The sequence below is a fragment of the Bicyclus anynana genome, chromosome 17 (genome assembly GCF_947172395.1).
Source record: "Bicyclus anynana chromosome 17, ilBicAnyn1.1, whole genome shotgun sequence".
In the NCBI taxonomy this organism is placed as follows: Eukaryota; Metazoa; Arthropoda; class Insecta; order Lepidoptera; family Nymphalidae; genus Bicyclus; species Bicyclus anynana.
The window spans coordinates 2,771,778-2,795,594 of record NC_069099.1 but is presented as its reverse complement, the minus strand read 5'-3'; the positions used below and the strand labels follow the sequence as shown (position 1 = coordinate 2,795,594).

Here is a 23,817-nt window from a genome sequence, read left to right as displayed (position 1 = left end):
GATATGACCTCTGCCCCCGATTCCGGAGGGTGTGGGTTTGAATCCGGGTGGGGCATGCACCTCCAACTTTTCAGTTGTGTGCATTTTAAGAAATTAAATATCACGTATCTCAAACGGTGAAGAAAAGCATCGTGAGGAAACCAGAGAATTTAATTCTCTGCGTGTGTGAAGTCTGCCAATCTGCATTGGGCCAGCGTGGTGGACTATTGGCCTAACCCCTCTGAGAGGCGACTCGAGCTCAGCAGTGAGCTGATATGGGTCATTTTACTTATAATAACATTATTAAAGTAGGTAGTGATAGTGGCAGATAGTAGCGTTATTTTAACGAAAAACTGGTATTTACGTATATTCGTGGTAATAATCATTTTAGATGATCGTAGAAACAAAAAAAACATTAGCACCTAATGTAAAATAGTGCGGTCAAGTTTATTTCGTTGAAATAACCATTTTAAATCATCAAAAAAACGAAAATACGATGAAAAACGATGTAGTGACTGCTTACTTGAATGGTACACCGAGTTACATCATAACCTTGTAGAGGGCACGCGAGGGAGGACGCGTCGAGTTACGAGACGATGTACAAGACGATGTACGAGGCGCGAGTGCAGCAGGGATCAAACCCATGTCCTCTCAGCGTTAGTACGGTAACTTTACCGTGGAGCTATTGGGGTTTTAAGCTGCCATTAACGGCAAACTAATTACTCAAAAGTCCATGTATACCGGCTTGTTAAACTTCAATGATTGACGCCGCTTGACCACCGTTCCGCGATCCGAATCCGGCACCGTTACTTCATAGAGCCGCGTTTACACTGTTCCATATAATTTTATGTGAAGTTGAAACTATATCATGGACCTGCCGGTTTGCAAAATCTAGGGATCTAGGCTCAAAAGATCTCTAGCACACAGCCCACCAATCACAAGTCTCTTGAAGCCGTGGCCTCATCTCAAAAGTGAGGTTTTTCAAAAATCGTCGTCGTGTGAACATACTCGTATTCTTGGTAATGCATTTGTTGTATTTGAACGCCTTTTTAACGTCTGTTAAAAAAGCTCTCGCGCGAATGTAGGCTAAAGAGGCTCTGTTCTCCTAGTCCTTAGATACGACTCTGACAGAGCATCTACGCTCGCTCAAGCCCCTCGGCATCGTTTCTGTGGTCTTAGTAAGAAGTCTACAGCGTGATTTAGATCCATACAAGCGTGTGCACTCGGCTTTACTTGCTGTAGCGAGCGGTAAGGCGCAGTGCGGCGTGGATGCACATCGCTGAGGCTGCATTGAGATGCACTTGCCTATTGCAACTAACGCGATCTGCACACGTAGCGATTCTGTCTCAGCCACTGGCTACTCGCAAATGGTTTGGCAAGTTTACTTTCTGATTGTGTACCTATTTGCTCTTGTCTCCTTAATGTACAGCAGTGTCACCGAGTTGTTTGGGCCAGTGCAGATGATTTGCCAGAGCGCAAGGGCTGAAAGAACGTACTCGTAGAAGGAGCAAGAGTTCCTTTTAAGACTTCAATCCATTTGTTCTAGTCTCAAGTCTTGCAGAGATTTTGCGCAAACTCATCAGTTTGATGATGCTGAGTTCCCATAAGGAACTTACAGCATTAATTATAGAAATCTCTGTGCACTATAGTGCTCTATCAAATACGTGCTTAAACTTGTAATTACAAACACATAGCTTAATTATACTTCAGGTTAACGGGCTTGCAAAGTGCTGATGCTTTCCTAATGAACCATCACTTTATTAATGCGTAATTGGAAAAGTAATGATAGTTACTTCTGTATATAGTAGCCATGTTTGTGTCACGCCTAAGTTGCAGCAGCAGCAGAAATTCGAAAATTATTATAACTGCAATTATTAAGCACGTCTGGGATTTATTGGCCGGAACAGAATCCGGGTTCTTGTGCCGAACAAAAACACAAGCATTTGATAACTATTTCACAATAACAAGTGAAGATACTTGTGGTTAAATAAAGCAGTGAGCACGTAGTTATTTTTTTGTTGGCAGGTGTGTGATACATTGTTTTAATTATTAAGTTATTATTTTTAACCGACATTTGAAGAAATGTTATTGTGTATGACGAAGTTCGTTCTGATTTGAGCACCAACTTGAAGAATATAATGTTCTCTACATTGCCTGTTAAGAAAGTGTTTTCTTATTAGAGTAGAATGTTCAAATTAGCAACGACTTGCAGCCAACGATAATAATTAGTATAAATATCGTTGCTTGCATCCGTGTGTTGATTTAAATCCTTTTCATCCAATAAAGCTATGGGTAAAGGTCTGTTCTAATTCTTGGACTATTAAGTATATTATTTAACCGTACTATGTTTAGGTTATATAAGTATTTATCTAAATTTACTTTTCAATCGTATCTAATATCATTAACAGCCTTTTTCGACCCACTACAGGGCCAGGCCTCTCTCCTAATTTTTTTTCTATTGTATAGTTCTAATTTGGTACTTCATAAAAATACCATCTACTACTTATGTGAATAATTAGTAATTTAATTTTAACCTAAACTTATAACATATTATGATTATACTAAGATAATGTCCAGTAATTTAGTCTTAGTCTTTCACTAACTATTATTTTAGATCACTTTGTTCACGTGATCTTCCATGTAGCACTTAACACTACACTATCACTAGTCACTAAACACTAACTCAAATGGTTTGGTCCGTTCAAATATTCTCACTGTATTCGTAACGTCGAGTAGCAGGATTGCCTCGATGTTTACGTGATGGTGATCCCTCATAGAAGAGGGATTTATATGAAGCTTAGTTACGCTGCTACAATATACGGCGTTGGAGTTGGCTCCCGCCACTTAGGGTGTTAATGATAAATCTATAAACGACTTCTACCAGGAATTCATGCTCTCGTGCTCTCCTAGGCACGGGGGTGTAACAACACCAACTTACCTACAGGCTCAAAAGTTTCAACTAAAAAGTTCGTAGAAGAAAGAAGAGCTTTGTATCTCATGAGTCCGATCTAAGACTCGAACCTTGTGCTCCGAACTGGACTAACGAGGCAATTTAAGGTTGAAAATATAAGAATTTTCATTTAAATAACATATTCCCTAGAACTACTAGTACTTACCAGTCGCTTTGTAAAAAATATTTCGTTTTTATATGACACTCAGGTGGAATGACTTAAACTTACTTTTGCGTAGTTTGGTAAAAACATAAATCGTAAAAAAGACAGCGAAATATTCAATATCAACTAAAGAGGAAGCAAAGAATGCCAATATTGACGGACACTGAATCGTAAACGATAAAAGGAATAAAAGAGGCAACAAAACGTCGATGTTTCCGTCTCATCCAATCAGTCGTTACTCAATCAAGGTCGGTTTCTCAATAATTCTGCCGGAATTACTTGTAATCGACGCCCGATTATTTACAAATATTTTGTGAATTTTCCACTAAGTAATATTGGGTGATTAATTGTGTTATTTGAGGACTGTTGTTGTATTATTATGTACATTGTTGTACAAATGACCGAATGAGACACATTTAAAATAAACAAGGATGTCAAAATTGCGAGAAAATAAATTCTAGGACTTTTTTCTTTTCTTATAGACTGACTTGTTAGCTTTTTATTTGTAGAACTAAAAGGTCTAAAGCTATGAAGTCAACATGGTATAACAAGTCTCCAATGCATTTATTCCTCAACCCTTTAACATGCCCATTGCCAACCTTCTAACTGTTATCATTAATTTTTTCCTCTGTATCTCTTTCTTCTGCCCTCATCTCACCTCAAACCTCAGCGTTCTTCTCTGCCATCTCTTCCACTCTTGTTCAATGGATAGCACAATTATAGATCTACAACGCTACTAGTCCCTAGTACTACTACAACAAGTACTAGTACAATTTTTGGAACAAATGTTTTTTCTTTCTTTCTTCTTTCTTTCCCTTGCGCTGTTAATCTCCGGTCCTTACTGGCGATACATTCGAAGATATCGGAGTGTTCTCCTCTTCAATCCTCATATAACCATATACCTTTTTTTAATGGACCTGGACCCATAAGTTGCGCATATCGTTTAAACTTTATTGTTAAGTGTGTTCTATTTTTAGATTGCTAAACAACTCTTAATGATTAAATTACTTCAAATAATTTTCCTATGGGTTTTCCTGTTGCTTTTTATATAACCAGCTAAAATGATTTCCTTAACATCTCTCTAAGAGCACCTATACACTAGATGCTCGTGGCGTTTTTCGAACGTATTAATAGAAGACGCGAATTTGCAATACTGCCACTGCAGCGTCTAAGGTGATCAAAAGAACAGAATAGAATAGAACGGAACGGTAACGTATAGAATATACATTTTAAGTAGTAGAGCTTTTTGAGACATTTCATCCGGAAAATTACTACCGCCATTCAGAATTGTTTTATTCTAATCTAAAGATTACGATTGCCGGTGTAAGTAATTAAAGGAACATGTGGCTTAACATTTAAACCTAAAGTTAATAGACGTAGAGGTGATTTGTCTCTTGCATCGTGACGTCTTTCATAGAAAGTTCGTCTACTTTTAGAAGCCTATTTGGTTTACTCTGAAGATGCGTGATGGCGTGTAAAACTGAGGCAACTGTTTACAACGAAACAACTTCAGTGTACTGTATATACAAAAATACGCGCTTGATTTGTCTTCTTACCACCATATCCAAGGCCAAACGGAAAATTGACTATAACTCTGTTTATTGGTCATTTCATTTGATTGAAGCTAGTGTAAATGTAAATAGTAATGTAATTAGTATTAATAAATAATAGTAAATAGTAAAAATGCTAACTAAAACTAGTGAAAATGGGCTTTTAGTGCACACTTAAAGTCGAAGCTATTTAATTTGCGCCACACCGGTCTAAGCATGTCCCATAACCTGTTATAAGTTATAACACACCTATAGCGCGTTTTCAACTGATTTTAAAAAGCTGGAGGCTCACAATTCTATCTTTTTTTGATACAAAATTATGTGATATCTTACTCTTTGTACATTCCCATAAAATTTATTGAATATATGATAAATAAGAAAACAATTCCAGCACCTTGGGTCCATCGGCTCTTAGAACTATCTTCCTCACACATTGCCTCTTTAAGTTTGCGATTCGTTGAACTATATCGGGGGATACGGGTCTTCTGCGGTTATTAAGTACTGATTCGATCACGCTGGCATACTCCATGCTCGCTCCATCGCGCGCTGATTTACTGTGAGCCTTCTTATGAGGTCCATAGTTAATGACCAAATATCTGATCTGTAGGTCATCACTGGCAACACTGACGTAGATAAAATGCAATAAGAATCTTTTTTTTTATTCTTTAAAAGTTAGCCCTTGACTACAATCTCAGCTGATGGTGATGATGTAATCTAAGATGGAAGCGGGCTAACTTGTTAGGAGGAGGATGAAAATCCACACGCCACGGAGGCCGTCAAAAAATCCTGTGCAGTACCTATCTATTACGCGTATTTTATCTATACTAATATTATGAAGATGAAAAATTTCGTTATTTGTTTGTTTGTTTGTTTGTTTGCATTGAAACTATGGAACCAATTTCAAAAATTCTTTCACTGTTATGAAGCTACACTATTCCCGAGTGCTATAGGCTATATGTTATCCCCGTATTTCTACGGGAACGGGGACCAAGTGGGTGAAATAATATATAAATGCAAAGTCACTCATCATAAAATCTCAAAAACTACATGACGTACAAAAATTAAATTTGCCAGGGAGGTAGTTCATAGTTAGTAGGATCAATTTTGCACGACGGCCGGATTAAGGAGGCCCAAGGATGGACAATGTTGCAGGCGTCCACTGTTACTTATGTAAAATCAACACGAGTTTCGTTAAGCAATGAAACGCCACAAGTTCAACATCACCATAAACGTGTACCTTTGGATAAAACTATGGATAAAACTAGATTGTAAATATATTCATCAATTAAGTTGTAACATTGTGGCATCACCTACTTACTCGTATGTAATAAAATAAATACTACGAGTATACCAGTCTTTTGCTGCGTATACTAGCGTTGGCGTGTTAAGGAAAATTCTTTTCTTAATTTAACTTAAACTTAAAAAATAATATTTAGTCTTATAGAAATGTTGTTTTGAATCAGCAGTAGGTGTCAAGTCAGTTTTGTATTGGAATATCTTCGTAATGGTTTACAAAACTTGAAAATTATAATTGAATATAGATGACATAATATTTTTGTGCCATCTGAGAGAACAGGGGGATGATGAGTTAAATACCTAGTTTCATCCCTGTAACCGTGGGAATACGGAGATAAAAGAAAGCATTGCTACTCGCTGATGACGTAGCTTTTCATTTGTGAAAGAATTTTTATAATTGATTATGTGGTTTAGGCGTGAAAGCGTAATAAACAAAACTAAACTCACTGACGCATCTAAACTACGACAAATATTATAAACTAGCCCGCGACTTCGTCCGCCCTTAGACCTCTTTAAACCAGCCCTTACAGTAGTATCGCCTTAAAAATGGAGTAACTTCTCTTGTTTTCCCAACATTACCCTTTACTGCTCTGCTCCTATTGATCGTAGCGTGATGAAAAGTATACTTTAACCTGCTCAGGAGTATGAAGAATAATTGTAACAAGTTTCTTTAAACTCTGTCAAGTAGTTTTATTTCTTTATCGAACATACAGACAGACAGACAAAAATTTTACTGATTGCATTAGTGGCATCAGTATCGAGCACTAATCACCCGCTGATAGTTATTTTGGAAATATGTTTCATGTACAGAATTGACCTCTCTACAGATTTATTCAAAACTACTCAAACGATTTTGAAAATCCTTTTACCATTAGAAAGCTATATCTTCACCGAGTAATATAGGCTATATTTTATCCCCGTATTCTGACTGAAACGGGAACTACCTACATGAGTGAGACCGCGTGGCTTTAGTGTAGATATAATATAATTTAAGTAGATACATTCATCGTATCAGAGTCAGTGCAGCCATGAATGTAAGAGACTATTGTGAATGCATCTGAATTGCAATTGGTGGTCCATTGTGTTGGGATGCTGGATGCTGCGATAGCGCTGAGGAAATCCTTCTTACTGCTATTCATATGCAAATAGCTTTGTACGTATTTGTAGTTACTTGAGCGTTAGAGTTCTAAGGCTTAGAGAATAGTAACTGCTTGCTAATAACTACCTCGTTGGTTATGTTAGCCTGGTATCATGTGGTCCTTGGTGCGAGTCCTGGATTGAATTATACTGTGTTTTTATTTCGAAAAATTTTTGTTGTTTGAAATTTTAAAATCGCCTTTGTTACACCACCTTGCCTTGGAAAGTTTGCTAATGGTAGGCGTCCACATATCTGCATCGTACGTATCGGACGCATCGCATCAAACGAATCGTAGTATTATTTGCATAGACAGCCATACAAGTGCGTCCACTGATCCACATCGTACGGATCGCACGTAAAATTAAAAATCCATTGGTTGCGATGCGTCCGATACGTACGATGCGGATATGTGGACACCTACCACGGTCGCGGTCATTATCACTTACATCTGATAACGACCGGTACAAATAAAACAATATCACTGTAAGCCTACTCGTATTGAAGCAGAGTAAGCAGAATAAACACCAAATTTCTCATTGGTTAATTATTCTTTTTAACTTCGCCCTTTACACCCTTTGATTTTTATTTTTTATATGAAGTAAGTATTACATTATTGCATGGATTTTTCGGGATAATAAGAATACGTTGCTCCATAACAACCTCTTTTAGATACTTCTTCTGTTCTCCTCTTTTTCCAGATTAGCGCGGACAAAGAGAATAACAGACAGACAGGTATTGTTTTTAAAAAGCTTGTTTCTGGTTTATTATCTATAGTAATATTAGAAAGCTGAAAAGTTTGTTTGTTTGAACGCGCTAATCTCAGAAATTTGAAAAATTCTTCCAGTGTTAGATATCCCATTTATCGTGGAAGGCTAGAGCCTATAATATTATCCCCATATTCTTATGGGAACGGGAACCACGCGGGTGAAACCGCGCGGTGTCAGCTAGTCGTGTAAATAATTGTAAGCAGTTGAGAAAACACTGCAATTTTATTTAATCAAATAAATACAAAATAAATTATTGTTGTACATAAGTTAGCGCGCATTAGTTGATGTCGCAGTCAAACACTAATTAAAAAGTAAACCTTAGAAGGTTTTGGTATAATATACTAATTAATATGCATTGCCTGTCATGTGCAATAACAACACAAGTACACAATCAGCAATGAAACGATACACTTGCAACATCACACGTTAAGTGATTCTAATCATGTCAACGTTTTGACCTCTACTGGTTCATTTCTAAAGTCAGTTTTAAATTGACTTTAAAATAGGTTCTGTTATAGTAGGTATGTGTTATAATTTGAAATCTCGGCTCTTTCTTCAACCTTCTCTTTTGCTTCTTTAACCAAGAATGAGTCAATTTATGTCTTAAAGCATTTATATATCCTCCCTAGATGATCCAGCTTTCAAACGAAAATTTCGTTTGTGCAATATTTTCTTAGATTCAATTCAAATTTCAATTCACCTTTCATTCAGCCCTCATTCGCACGAGAATTTTTTAACGGACGTTAAAAAAGCGTTCAAATACAACAAATGCATTCCCAAGTTATGTTCACACGACAACGTTTTTGAAATACGACGTTTTTTCGAGCTTTGCACTTTCAATTTTAGGCGTTGGAAATAGATCTTCATTTTTAATTGAACTTCATACTTTAATGAACGCTTTTTTAACGTCCGTTAAAAAACCTCTTGTGCGAATGAGGGCTTACTGTTGTTTTTAAAACGTAATTTTCACACAAATTATTGTTAAGCGGTGATATAATAAATATATCCACGTAATTTAAAATTAAAGCTATGGAGGTTCCTACATTATAGCCTTTGTAGTGCAATTAATTAAAATTAATAGCGACATTCTTAAATAATAAAATCTTGCAACTATAAATACAGTTCGCGCGGCGAGAGTTTGGCTTTGACCGTTATTGCGCAGAAATCAGAAATTGGGTATCAACGGGCATTAGCGGGGTGCGGGGCGGGTGCGCGGTGCTCTGATTGGCGCTCCAGTCGTTACCTGCCTCTCGCACCGAAACGACGTACCGCGCACTCCTGTTGTACAATCACGTTCACAAATGAATTGCTATTTTCGTTAATTGTTGTCGATTGTTATTATTTGTTGAGTTTGTTTGTTTAAGTTTTTTTGTTAAATATTAATATTACCCCCTTTTGGTGTTGCAGATTATCCAGGGACACACTGTATTTAATAATTATTTTAAGTTTTCTTTTGTTCTTATGTACCAATTTTACATGTATCTTGGAATAAATAATTTTATTAAAAACAATTATTTAGAATTTTCATTGCTGTCTCTGTATAAACATTTTAAATATGTAAAATAACTATCAATAGTTTTAATAAATGAAGAAGTTTATCTACTTCGTATTATTTTCTAGCATTATTATCACTATACATGAATTTTGACCCACTCAAATATCCAACCTGGTACATAAAAAAGGAAAAGTATTGTGTGCGTGACAGTACCCATGCGCAGTAATCCCCTCCATCCGAAGGTCAAAGCCAAACTCTCGCCGCGCGAACTGTAAATGTGAGAAAATGTTAGTGCAATGTCTCCGGAAGTAGTCTCGTATCCGTAACGATCTCGTTCCCAAGTCGGTCACAGCCAATCGATTCGATATCGATGTTTAGCTGCGATTACAAGATGTATCGATTTAATCGATTCGCGATTGTTGTGGACAATGAGCTTGGGAATGCTTTATCGTGTTGTGTTGATAACGATTTGAACAAAGACCTTTTTATGCATGCGTCGACATCGCTACCTTCTTATCGATTTCTGCGTTAAAAATAGCTGGATCGATTGTTGAATCTTCAGTTACGAGTATCTTAATGCCTATAGTTTTTTGCAGTAACACTCATGAGGTCCTCTATTAACGGTCAATGATATTTTATACTAGAGACAGGGCACTAGCGCATCAAAACTGAGGCGGATAAATGTGCATAATTGTCGTAATTTCAGTTAGTCGCTTATTAAACAACGAAAGATATTTAAACACATAATACTTAAATATTGTCTCTTGTGAGTTGTGTGTTTAGGATGTTTAAAAACTATATAAACATATAAACATACAAGGTAAGTAAACACAAAATTATACATGCGGCCAAATACTACAAAACATAATACAAGTAAATATTTAAGGCGGCCTAATGCTACAAAATACAAGGCTCCCTTGCAACAAACATGTTTTTTTTTGCCGTATTTATAGATGAAGGTACGGAACCATTCATGCGCGAGTCCAACTCGCACTTGGTCGGTTTTATTTACATTTTTTTTTATTTTTGTCCGGATTTCCTTTGATCTTCCAAATTCCGGAGAGTGAAATATATCTCTTTCGATACACTTGTTAACGAAATAAGGAATTTGATATCTTTTGCGGTATACCTGCATTCGGTATTCGGCACAAATTGACAGAGACCGCGAAACCGCTATATGGCTATACTCTGTCTGTGTAAATTAAGATCTCCGAGTAGGTATACATACCTATTACCTTACCTTACTTGTAGTGCGGGCAATCCTTTTTAGGGTTCCGAACGTACGTAGTACAAAAACGGAACCACTCACTTGCGCACATTTTAATGTCTGTCCGTTTTCTCCTAATGTACTGGACCAATCCAATTGAGATACACATATCAATTCTTGTGACCCAAATAAAGGGATGTATCGTAAATAGATAAAATTTGAATATGGGGGGTAAGATGAAAAGTTGCAAAAATAACTTTTACTAACTTCATTGAGTGATACATCAAATGAAAGGTCTTGTTGTGAGGATTTAAATTATATTTTTTTTCGAATAAAAAAAAATAGCTTTCAAGTTATTTAAAAAAATAGACGACAATAATAGGGATGATGACACTTTTTTAAATTGTATATAAATTAAGACTATGCTAATAGTGAAGCAATTTTGTAAAAGGGACAGGGTATCTGCGATCATTACTTTCGGAGCTACAGGGATTTAAAGGAACAGATTTGCGGCGCTGACGCGGATCCCTGAAAAACGCTCCATACAAACTGACACGAACTAATGACGTCGTAGGTAATGTAATGATCGTTAGATTTGTATGTGCGTTCAAACAAAATTTCTAATATCTTTGTTATTTGTGCGTTTATGTATTTATGTATATTAAAAAATGTCACATTTAACGTAAGAAAGCTAAAACTGTATGAATTTTCTTCTAATCACGATAAAAGATTTTTAATAGATTTTGAAATTTTATAATCTCATTTATTTTGCAAATATCCAGATAATATTTGCTTTTTATGTATAAATTAGTTAACATTGAGGGTCAATGTTAACTAATTTATACATATCAACCCGAATGTATCATAAAAATCAATATATTCAAACTAGTCATCATCCCCATTGACCATGCCCTTTTTCTCCGAAACTACTGTATCTAAAAATTGGAAAAAAATACAGAAATTAGCTTGTTAGTTGAAATATATTTATTTACTTTATTCTCATAACATTAGGTACCTAACAGATAATACTGTTTGTTTAATCAAATGTCAATTGATTTGTTTGTAAAAATCATATGTTGGTCATATTAATGAGTTAAAAAATGAAAGTATAATAGTGAGATAACGATGTATTATGTGTTTCGAGTGCAAACCCAGCGGTGGGAAAGGCATTGTGGGCACAAGGTCGTGCTCGTGCGACACTGACCTTTCACGGCTCACTCGAGCGGTATTCACTCCGCGTGAAGTATACACTGCGTACGAGACGGGGTTAGGACTTATTTTGTTTCTTTTATTCTTTACAAGTTAGCTCTTGATTACAATCTCAGCTGATGGTAAGTGATGATGCAATCTAAGATGGAAGCGGGCTTTGTTAGGAGGAGAATGAAAATCCACGGAACGCTAAATTGCTTTGCGGTATGTCTTTGCCGGTAGGGTACAACCCAGCCAGACTTAGACCAATTAAGAAAATATTTCACACAAAACAAACAAAAATGTTCGCTTAAAATTAAATTATTTCAAAAAAGAATATTTTATACTTTTTTTATTTTACATATTAAATATGTCAGTGACTTCATCTATGGATGTTTAATATGTCAGTGACTTTATCTATGGATGTTGCCGTTTTCACGTCATTTTTGCTGCACGCTCCCGGGGAAAAATATTCCTTTTTTGAATTTTGACATTTCTGAAGTGAAACTCAGTTTTTTATAGTGTAAGACATAGCTGATACCGCGGTAGCTATAGCTTGGCGGGTTCGTTGATGATAAGCCCGCCCCGTCACCCCCATGATATGCGGGTGACGGGGCGGGAAGGACTGCGCGGGTGTGAATCATCCGCGCGGTGCAGAGGGAAGGACTGCGCGGGTATGAAGTCGTTCGCGTGGGGGCATCGCTACCCCCTCCCGGCCCCCGCGGACCATCGGGAGTGTTACGAACGAACTTGCTATACGCCCCTGTGACAATCGTCATAACAATCCTCGCGTACAATGTAGGTACATGTACTTATCTAATTGTCGTTACTATCGGCGTGTCGCCGCCCGGCACCGCATCTGTCATCTGCGAACAGACAGACCACAATACCAAAGGTCACCTTATTGATCGAGTCAGTCAGTCAATGATACACAGGATGAATTTTTCAACTATTTAGTTAAAATCATTCGTAATTCAAACAGCCCGCGTCATCGTTCGCGTAGATTTACATTTTTTTAATAATCGATCCACCTGGTGTGGGGTCGACCCACATCGCGACTTCCGGTGCGGGGTCACTATTGCTGCAACTTGGAACCCCAACGTCTAACGACTCTTCGAACTATACTCCGCCTATTGCCAATTCAGCTTCACGACTCGTTCATTCCTGATTCGATCACACGGAGATACTCCGAGAATAGCTCGCTCCATCAAGTGCTTAGTGATTCTAAGCCTTCTTAAGAACTAGTCTCGAATCCGAAAGTCATCACTGGCAAAACGTATTGCATATATAAAAAGTACTCTGTGGTATTGTTCCAAGACTTTCGCCTTCAGGTACTGAGGATTTTGGCGTAAAGATGGCGCGTAGAGTTCCGAACGCCGACGAGTAAGGTATTTATAATTATATACCTTAATCTGTATTAAATGGGGATGATGACTAGGTTTGAATATATCGATTTTTATGATACATTCGGGTAAATAGGGTCAATGTTAACTAATTTATACATAAAAAGCAAAGATTGTCTCGATATTTGCAAAATAAATGAGATTATAAAATTTCAAAATCTATTAAAAATATTTTATCGTAATTAGATGAAAATTCATACAGTTTTAGCTTCCTTACATTAAATGTGACATTTTTAATATATGAACTATAAGTATAAACGCACAAATAACAAAGATATTGGTAATTTTGTTTGAACGCGCATACAAATCTAACGATCATTACATTGCCTATGACGTCATTAGTTCGAGCCATTTTGTATGGGGCGTTTTTCAGGGATCCGCGGCAGCGCCGTAAATCTGACCCTTTAAATCCCTGTAGCTCCGAAAGTAATGATCGCAGATACCCTGTTCCTTTTACAAAATTGCTTTACTATTAGTATACTCTTAATTTATATACAATTTAAAAAACTGTCATCATCCCTATTACACCTAGCAATTTTAATTCGCTACTTAAATAAAAAAAAAATAGCTTTTAATAGTTTAATTTAATAATTAAAGTCGAACTCCGTAAGTCCACAAATTAAAAGTACCTACATAATCAAAATTTTCCGATGTGATCCGATCCGGTCCTATGTTGCTTAACATGTAAATTGAAACTGCAATAATGTGTTTACATTGATTGTACAACTGTAATGTAGTTAATCTACAAATTACACGGTTAAATAGATTCAGTTGTTAGCTAATGTTCGCCGTTTTAGAAGGAAACCGTTTCAATACTGTCGAATAAATAATAAACTTAAGTGGTTTGGTGCAACGGAATAACTTAACTATTAATGCCTAAATTTAAAAAAATTAAAGTTGCAAAACGTAATTTGTACCTATGAAACTGTGCAATTATTAAGTAAGTTGTAGGTACGGTAAAACTAACTGCAATTCGGATAGTATTTTTATAGATTTAAGATATTTTTTCATGTTTATCTCATAATATACATATATTTTTCAACTATGAAATCGGAATAAAATAAAATGATGGGATGAATTTGAATACTTTATTACTGGTTTGGTTTGGTTTGTTGATGTTCCTTGTTTTTGGGTACATTTGAGTCACAAATCTAACTAAACGATATTTTACTATTTTCCAGGGGCGTAGCGAGGTACAAAGGGGGGAGGGGGCAGCTGCCAGCCCTAGAAGAGCGGTCATTGAACTTCGTGCTAAGTATTGTCATTTTGTAAAAAAATAGTTTGTTTCGAAGATGTTAAGTGTCTATTATTTGATTTATATTTAGGCCGAAACTGACGCTGACTGACTGAAGCTGAAATTCGTTTTCGGCCGTAAAAATCTAGTTTCGGTCGGACAGTATCATTTTGTGATGTGAGGATACTTACTAAATTTAAGTATAGCTGCCTCCCTACATTTAATCCTGACTACGCCCATGCTAATTACTCGTATAACATTAAATGTTACATTAAATAAAATGGCTTTTAAATTTTAGACGTAGGTACAGAAATAATAATAAAATAGGTTTAGCGGCATGTGCACAGTTTCTGGCAAAACATGTTTTGTAATTTATTGAGTTTAATGTGTGATTACGAGTAAAACAAATAATTGCATAACAATAACAACTGTGCGCTACTGCTTGTAATGCACCAGTTTTACTACATTTTTGACTTGGTAATAGTAAGTTTTTACTTAAAAACCCGTAAAACTGAACCCGACAGTTTACTTATTTATCATTACTATAATTCTCGTGTTACGTTTGATGTTAAGTAACAGTTAAGTAATATGCTGTGATACTTATGAAGTCATGAAAAACATACGTTTATGTTAACTACTTTACGTAGGTAATAAATTATTGTAAGTAGTTTAATAGTTTAGTCATTGTGACATTGCTCGCCTAGTAACTATACTTGTTAGCAGCGCCGGACCGAGGTAAATTTTAGAATGGAGCGAGATCCAATTATGGCGCCTTTCGCGCACGTAAATTCATAAATTTCTTTTCGATCTTGTCTTTACCATTTCGGCGCCCCCTAGGATTTGGCGCCTGGAGCGACCGCACCTTTCGCCGTATGGACGGTCCGGCCCTGCTTGTTATACTTTTAGTTGACTAGGTTTGGATGTAGAACTTAGTTTAACGTTGTAACACTGCACTTTTTCTTTGTGTGTGTGAACTAAAGGAACGTCAGCAAAGCAGAAATGTAGAGTGACACTGGGGTTGTTCTGTTCTGACTTTTTTTTATTAAATTCTGGTTGGTTTTATACAATTTCTGCTTTCACCGAAGAACAAAACTACAGACTTCAAATACTAATTCTAATTGAATATCTATTGTATTGTGGGATTATTTCCTTCAAAATAAAAAATATGTTAAATTTCAAAATCAAATAGAATAACGACTTTTATGCCAAAATTTCCTTCATAACAGAAAAGTTTAAATGGTGTTGCAATAAGTGATCTGGATCAAATTACTTGCCGGTTTTAATGAAAAAAGCCGCATCGAAATCGGTCCATCCGTTTTAGTACTACGATGCCACAGACAGATAGACATCAACGTCAAACTTATAACACTCCTCTTTTTGCGTCGGGGGTTAAAAAACCGCGGGCACGGTTGAAAAACAAAAATCACCATCATTATCAGCCGATGGACGTCCACTGCCGGACAACCAACCGGACCTACCAACTTTATAGCCTTCCCATTTGTTTTTGCCATAACGTTAATTTTCGAAATGCAGACGTTTTAGCTATTATCTACCCACCTTACCCTTATCTTATGTGCTGGTTGAGATTCTGAAGTTGTTGTCAAACATAGTGGAGGTACTATACTGCAAATCTATAAGGGAAGAAACTTTCATGGACCCACCCTAGAATGGACCTATGCCACCCTAGGATCCTGGGCTACCGATATGGAATTCTATTAAAATACTAATAATAGACTTGATGTCGGGTGCCAGGCCCACCCTAGGAAATAGTCCTAGATACGCCAATGTCTCTTATGCTTAAATATCGCGCTCGATTATATCCAAAAGTCCCCTCTTCAAATCCCCAGCTAACAGTGCAAACACTTTTTTTTATTATTATAGAGGTTTTTGTTATACGGAGAAACCAAAACAAGATAGTTAAACAACATACACAATCAGAAAAAAAAACAATCAATAAATTACAACATAGACGTAAGGTACGAGGTCTAAATAGTGATACAACAAGATTTAAAAAAAAAAATTTAAAAAAAGACTAGCAACGTGGAACGCAACTAAACGTTTTTATGTAACACGCAAACAAATGGAACCAGTTCTGGCTCTGCGTCACTCGAGGCAACCGGTTCGATTCCCCGCGCCGACCCACTGCACTCGATAGCGATTCATCTCGGGATTAGCATTAACTGTTACTTCGACCTTAATGTTATTCGACGTTTTAAATGTAGAGTATTGTCTATCTAATGTCTTAATACTACTAGAGGACGCCCGCGACATCGTTTGCGTGGAATTCAGTTTTTCACAAATCCTGCAGGAACCATGTATTTTTACGGGATAAAAAATAGCCTATGTGTTAATCCTCCATAAAATCTATCTCCATTCCAAATTTTAGCCAAATCGGTTCAGTAGCTACAGCGTAAAGGAGGAACAAACATGCTTGCATATACAAATTTTCGCTTTTATAATATTAGTGTGATGTAGACTGTTGTATTGTTAAGGTGAGTCATTATTATTGGCTTGGTTTTCTATATTTTTAATAAAAGGTGTAATTTTTTTTAACTTTAAAAAAACACGAGGATCTCTATTCGTCGACATTTTATTAAAATGTCATCAAGGTCTTTAAACATTACATTTTGCTCATCTTAAGGATAATGAACATTGAATATACTGTTGAGTTATAATATGGTAATTTTTGAACAAACCAAATTTCTTTACAAGGTTACAAACGAAATCTTCCTCTCAATGTTGCGAATGCTAAAACATTGATATAAGTATGGTACTTGTAGAGGCAGGTAATTCAAATTCAATGTTTCTATATTTATAAGCGTTGTACACGAGTACTTATGAAAATTAAGCCTGTATTGGGAAACAGATTATACTGAGAAGTAATGGTGACACTTAGCGGATTATATTTATCTGTCTAATATTATAAATGCAAAACTAAGTCTGTCTGTCTGTCTGGTACCTTTTCACGGCTAAACGGCTGAATCGATCAAGATGAATTATGGTATAATGGTAAATGGGACCTTGACGTAAGACATAAGGTAGTTTTTTACGAAGTTTAAGTGAAAGTTTGTATGGTATGGTACAAAGTCCTTCAGATATTCAGTTCAGTTCAGATTCAGTTCCAAAGATATTGTTAGGTTAGCTAATTACGTAATAACTTGAGACAGAAGAACCCTTAATTACGGACTGAATAAAGTAATCAACTTGGATCTCACAACTTTTTAAGGTAGAACAACTGAGTTGCTATAATTGCTAATTTTACAAGTGTTGTTTTTGATGGCATACTATCCTATCCTATCCTACTTCCTATCCTACTAATATTATAGACGCGAAAGTTTGTATGTATGGTTGGATTTATGTTTGGATGTTTGTTACTCTATAACGCCGCTACTACTGAAGCGATTTAGCTGAAATTTAGAATGGAAATAGATTTTACTCTGAATTAACACATATTCTACTTTTTATCCCGAAAAAAATCCATGGTTTTCCAAGATTTGCGAAAACTGATGATTTTGATGATATGAATGTTTGTTACTCTTTCACGCCTCAACTACTGAACTGAATTAGCTGAAATTTGGTATTAAGAGAAATATATTATATTATAGCCTGGATTAACATATAGACTACTGTTTATCGCGGAAAATTCCATGGTTCCCGAGAGATTTGTAAAACACTAAATTCCACGCGAACGAAGACGCGGGCGTCCGCTAGTTATAAATATTGAATTGCCTCGGGCATAATCTATTGGATTTGAGGCGTATGCACTGGCCACAGGTATGCTAAGTTTGTACGAAACAGTTATTCTAATTGTAAATCTGCTGTAAATGTAGGTTGCTCATTCATGCGCTAACAACGGTTTTGGCGTAACGACCGTGACAATATTTTTTTTGTTATTCAAAGAAGACTATTGTATTGTACAGAGAATTCTGCTTATTACAGTTTTAATACATTACTGTTTTACATGTAACTATCTCAATTCTCATCCAAGGACACGCTATTATCATCATGATTAGCAACCTATTTTTCCGCTCACTGTTGAGCACGAGTCTCCTCTCAGAATAAAAGGGGTTAGGTTAATAGTCCACCACGCTGGCCCAAATGTGGATTGGCAGACTTCACATACATAGAAAATTAAGAAAATTCTCAGGTATGCAAGTTTCCTCACGATGTTTGTTATTCCTTCACAGTGTGAAACAAGTGGTATTTAATTTCATAAAATGCACATAACTGAAAAGTTGCAGGTGCATTTTTTTTTATTTTTTTATTCTTTACAAGTTAGCCCTTGACTACAATCTCACCTGATGGTAAGTGATGATGCAGTCTAAGATGGAAGCGGGCTAACTTGTTAGGAGAAGGATGAAAATCCACACCCCTTTCGGTTTCTACACGGCATCGTACCGGAACGCTAAATCGCTTGGGGGTACGTCTTTGCCGGTAGGGTGGTAACTAGCCACGGCCGAAGCCTCCCACCAGCCAGACCTGGACAAATTAAGAAAATCTCAATCTGCCCAGCCGGGGATCGAACCCAGGACCTCCATTTTGTAAATCCACCGCGCATACCATGCCCCGGATTCGAAACTGCATCCTCCGAATCGAAGGCAGAGATCATATCCACTGGGCTATCACACTCTCTACAAATCACAATTCTCGATTTATTCGATTTTTTTATTTTTGGGGAAATACTTATTTCATCAATATCGGTGTAACAGTTAAATTGATGCACATATAAACATTCTCCAGCAATGTAGTAGCTTACATAAAAATATAGGTACACGTTAGATAGATTGAGAAAGATAAAATGGTACTAGACGGCCCAGTCAAGCTTCGCTTTGCACTCAACTCGATAACTTCACCCCATTAATTGTCTAGTACAGTTACTCAAAAAACCAATAAATTTTACTTAAAGCTCCATTGAGCTTTAAGTAAAGCTCCTCATTGAACACAAAGTACCAGGCGTTCAGAATTCGCAAGGAGAACTCAAGATCTCAATAAAAACAATCTTGACAATTATTATTACTATACAGAGCAGTTCGCAACATGTTTTTGTCCTTAATCATTTCCATACGACATCGTAATGCATTAAATGAATCATTTAATACCCCAAAATTCAGCTCTATGATTCATGTAATAGAGTTAAAAATAAAACGTTATTTTTGTAGTTACTCCGTATTGGTGTTGCTGGTATAAAATTGCTAAGGCTATTTCTTTATACAGGGTGCTATTATAATGTTGTAATCTATTCGTCCTTACTATTGTTGGAATAAATAAAGTGGCATAAGATTCAGACTTCAATCAAACACATTTAGAGAAAGAAAACAAATCTTACACGAAACTATGTTCTGGTCTTATTTCCCGGGATTGTATAGCCTTGTCCATTTGTTTTCTGTGGTATAGCTAAAGCTATATTAAATATATACAATATATAGGTACTTAATAGCTGACGCCGCGCGACAAACAAACTCAGCTTTATTATATTAGTATAGATAGGGACTTTTAAATGAATTTATGTATAGTGGTAAGATTTGATGTTTTGCTTGTTACTATTTTACTCAAAACGGTTCACCGAGTAACATAGGCTATATTTTATCCCCGTTTGCCCGTAGGAACTACGCGGCTAAATCGCTGTTTTTTTGCTTATAAGTACGAAATACGAGAAAAGGAGACGGAACGCTTGTATTGTCATAGTATTAAGCTCTTCGATGACTGAAATAAGTTTAGCGGTTCTCCAGATGAGCAGTGTCACACAGAGCTCTAAGTACTACTACAAAACCGTTGCTGATGAACATTGACAGATTATAGAAATCGGCCAATAGGTCTACGTAAGTGCGGGTCAAAGTTTGTTCACAGTAAATAGAGTATAATACGCAGTGAGAGGTCGAACACAATAAAGTGCCGGTTATTTATAGAGCGGTGACGAGCGCCTCCAGCGACAAGGCGCTGTGGTTCAATAACCAAGTGTCATGACTCTAAACTTTATGAACCCCTGGTACTTACGATTTCTATTAAACAGTGTCTCATTGGTCTTAACGATCAATGACGATCAACATCAATGATTAAACGAATTATTTCAATGACCCTATCCAGGGAGAGGGTAGGAGAGAGGATTTGGAGCTTTGACCCACCTCGCTTCGTTTGAGTGTTACAGTTTTTTTCAAAATCTACACTATTTTGTTAATTTTCTCATCCGTGGAATATTTTGCATTTCTCGGAATTAGATTACGTGTTACACAAAAAATTGTACTAAATTTGTGTTGGGTACATTATTTTATTCTTTAAATTAATATAAAGTTATCTATGGGAGTTTAGATTATCTTTCTCTATGGTAGTCAATCAGATATCATGGGAAAATTAACAAGAGAAAGAGATCAAATCACACTTATGTGAGGTAATGCGAGAGTAATGACAATTTCCCGTAAAGCGCTGATCTAGGAGGCTCGTTAGGCTAACATTTACTTTCTATTGTAATTTGCAAGTCTCTAGTTAGTAACTTGGTAGTTTAGTCTTAAAAGGTCATAGGTATCTAAGTTTCTGATCTACCTATTATTCTCTGTTTAATAGCATCGTATAAGAATTTTCCTTTATCCACTTTTCGGGGTGTTAGGCCAGTCAGTTTCCCCAACTGCCAACCTCACCTGCTCGTGGTGCTGGCTGCAGATGGACTGACGAGGTTCTGGCGACCGACGAATGGTGGTATATCCATTCAAACAGGCTAGATTATTAAATTCCTCAGGCCGGTGTCGGGCAGCAGCGACATCGGCGTGAGTAATCTAGCACTGCGCTGACCAACCCGCATGCCCAGCGTGGTCAGTATCGGACTAAACTTTGTATGGACCGAAAGATCTTTGGAAGTCCCTACAAAAAAGGCCTATGTCCTGCAGATATATGATGATGTTGAATTTTCCCTCACAAATCCCTGACAACTTAATTTTCTTTTAATGTTAAAACCAATTCGGCTCCAAAGCTTTCTTCAAAATTGTTTTAAATAATAAAAACACTCCAGCTTATGGTTGATGATTTACACAGATGGAGAAAATCTGAAAAACTAGTTTTTTAATTATACATCTTTATCATTGTCAGGCCTAAGAAGCCCTAAAAATAGAAGAAGTTTGGAGCTGTAACGATAACTTACCGAGCTCTCTCACGAGGGTGTAACTGCATAAACTTTCAACGATACAAAACTTCTTTGTATAGTTTTTCTACAGACGCTAACGCTTCGAAAAAATAATATAAGGGAATGACATATCCGACTGATAAGTAGATGTAACCTATCGATAACGAAAATCATCCACATATTGTCTACATTTGTTAGTTTTCGAAGCGTTATCGTTTGTAGAAAGCGAATGGATGTGTATTTTGAACTTGAACCCAGTATCTCGTAACCCAAAGCCACACAGTATCCACTGCACCAAGGCAGTAGGCTACGAACAACAATTTGTAGATGCGGTACAGTTATGGGCGATTACAACGTCGCTTCCATGGCCGGCGCGTGCAGCGAGACATAAACAGCCGGTCGCAAGGTCGCAGCCTCTGCTCGCTACACCATTGATGACAAATTGGAGCAGAACATAGACTAGGAACGTTTGATTTAACCGATCAAAAAAAAGATTATGCCTTTAATAAGACGCGTATGATTTTTAAACCGACTTCAAAAAGGAGGAGGTTCTCAACTTGATTGGTATATTTTAAGGTTTGCTAAACAAACCTCGTAACTTCGTCAGAATGTTACTTTTTTGTTTGAATACAAATTGGTCCATTATACAATTTACTCGTATATTTACGGTCACTACAAAAGTCTCACTGGCCTATCTTACGGTTTCGTCATCATCTGATGTTCTTAAGAAATCATTATAAATCTGTTTTTTTTTTAAATTTAATGCATGTTTGTGGTGTTTAATTGATGATTTCATAATTGATACTTTTATAACTCTTGTGTTGTTTTTTTTTATTTAAACTATCAAGGTTTTGATTATTTAGGAAGGATACGTGATTTTTCTAAACTTTATGAACCCCTGGTACTTACGATTTCTATTAAACAGTGTCTCATTGGTCTTAACGATCAATGACGATCATCATCAATGATCAAACGAATTATTTCAATGGCCCCATCCAGGAAGGGGGTAGGAGAGAGGATTTGGAGCTTTGACCCACCACGCTGCTCCAATGTGTGTTGGTGGGCGATAGGGTAGATACAGTGGCTCTTGAAAGATTATTAACAAATGTTAATTATTCTGATCGATATTTGTCTATGCTCTCGCCGATGCATGGGCGTGTAAAACTACCAACTTCTCAATTGTAGCTTACGTCTACGTTCTACTTACGTTATGTGTTATTGAGGTTATAAGCTTTTTATTACAATACTAGCTGACGCCGCGCGGTTTTACCCGCGTGGTTTCCGTTTCCGTAGGAATACGGGGATAATATGTAGCCTATAGCCTTCCTCGATAAATGGGCTATCTAACACTGAAAGAATTTTTCAAATCGGACTAGTAGTTCCTGAGATTAATTTAATTAATTGTTCAATCAATCAATGAAACAAAAAACTCTTCAGCTTTATAATATTATTACAATATTACAATTACAATATACTGTGGGAGTACTTATTATACATACACATTTTATTTATTAATTTGTGTATGTACAATGTATGTATGACAAAATATAAATTAATACTTTATTTCAAAAAGTCGCTATTCTTTCCTTCTAGTTTCCTGATTTAGCTTAACAACATAACTTGATCACTTGCTCCTATGTACTTTTTCCACTTAAACAATGCACTCGGTTATGTAATTAATACCAACAATAGTTAATAACTGTTTGCGAGGAATGCCAATTAAAAAACAGCAATAAATTACGTCGATCATATCGATATAATCTTTAATCGCCATCGTGCAGCCGATGGATTGATTATTTTAACAAGAATCGCATTTTCTCGGAATATTCTTTAGCATCCGTTGTGAAGAATTCTAAGCATCTTGTATGAGTAAATGAAAATCTTTCCATGGGAGCTACGAGTACAAGATCATAGTCAAGTGCTTACTTGTCCTAAAAGAAATCAAGATTAAAAATTTTCGTCTTTTATAGACCAAAAAGTAAATCGCTTATATTATGAGTATCTTGGCAACGTTCACCTCTTGTCCCACCTACTTTTTGGTCTATAAAAGACGAAGCAAAGGTCGAAAACGATACTTTGCAATTGCACGTTGTAGAGTCAACATCTCCTGAGGATGCTCCGGTTTCGGGGTGAAACGTACGTAGAGAGTATTTTGTCGGACCTGGGTGACGTTGTCGCATGGGTTCGCCGAATTTTCGCGGATGATAGCAAAATAAATAAATCATTATATAAAAACTATCTCATTTAGATTCACATCGTAACATCGACCTCCTGTGCAATTAGACACATTTAATGTTGCCACTTTTGTTTATTATCTTGATAAAGCACTTCATAAT

The 23,817-nt window shown here is 36.5% G+C and overlaps 1 protein-coding gene across 2 annotated transcripts in view; it reads left to right on the top strand.

Moving 5' to 3' along the window:
* LOC112046833 (mucin-17) overlaps positions 1-23,817 on the top strand; it is an 85,057-nt gene that overhangs the window by 4,294 nt on the left and 56,946 nt on the right. The window contains exon 2 of one of the 2 annotated variants that reach the window (XM_052886385.1): positions 14,318-14,391. The exons of the other annotated variant lie outside the window; for it this stretch is intronic. The gene's annotated coding sequence lies outside the window, so the exon portion shown is untranslated. The remainder of the gene's footprint in view (positions 1-14,317; positions 14,392-23,817) is intronic. 2 annotated transcript variants of the gene reach the window in all.